This window comes from Arachis duranensis, unplaced genomic scaffold, assembly GCF_000817695.3.
Source record: "Arachis duranensis cultivar V14167 unplaced genomic scaffold, aradu.V14167.gnm2.J7QH unplaced_Scaffold_165934, whole genome shotgun sequence".
Classification (NCBI taxonomy): domain Eukaryota; kingdom Viridiplantae; phylum Streptophyta; class Magnoliopsida; order Fabales; family Fabaceae; genus Arachis; species Arachis duranensis.
Window position 1 is genome coordinate 1300244 of NW_026264258.1, and position 732 is coordinate 1300975.

At 32.5% G+C, this 732-nt stretch overlaps 1 non-coding gene across 1 annotated transcript; it reads left to right on the forward strand.

The window, feature by feature from the left end:
• Nucleotides 1–312: 312 nt before the first annotated feature.
• Nucleotides 313–393, forward strand: TRNAL-AAG (transfer RNA leucine (anticodon AAG)). Its single transcript has one exon. It is a non-coding gene; the product is annotated as a tRNA-Leu (tRNA).
• Nucleotides 394–732: the final 339 nt, after the last annotated feature.

Sequence of the window (732 nt, forward strand, 5' to 3'; positions counted from 1 at the left end):
ACTCTTCTCCTACAGTATTTTAAAAAACATGTTAATGTGTCATCTTAACTAGGCCTGCGATTCTTTACTTCCAAATTTGAAATCTATTTCCCTTGTGGGCCTTTTCTCATTTATATTTTGGTATACGGGCCTTCCTTATTGGGTTTACTAATAAAAGTATCCTCATATTAAATAATGAATGGCCCTTAAAAAATGCGGTCCATTAAAATATTCTGCTTATGTGATGAATCAAATAAAAAGCAAAATGAGCGACCAAAAATACAAAAAAATGATAAAATTAATTAAAAACTGAAAGACTACTTGACCATCAAAGTTGAGATGGCCGAGTTGGTCTAAGGCGCCAGATTAAGGTTCTGGTCCGAAAGGGCGTGGGTTCAAATCCCACTCTCAACATTTATTTTATGTAGTTACAAATAGCCAAGAACTAATGGCAATTGGCGATGATTTATTTATTCTTTATAGTGTTATTCTCGTGTAGCATATTCAATGTAAGGGGGAAAAGAAAAACACATTTCTTTCGAGAGTTATAAACTAACACACCAAAAGACTAGTTATCTACATTTTGCTATCATATTTCCAACATAATATCTAATGTTGTAATAATAATAAAAATATAGATTATATACACAATTAGGTGAATGACTTAGCAACACAGCGTAGCCACATGCCACAAACCTACTGAATCAAATCTTTCACAAAATATCAACTAGTTATTTTTGCAAACACGCGTCA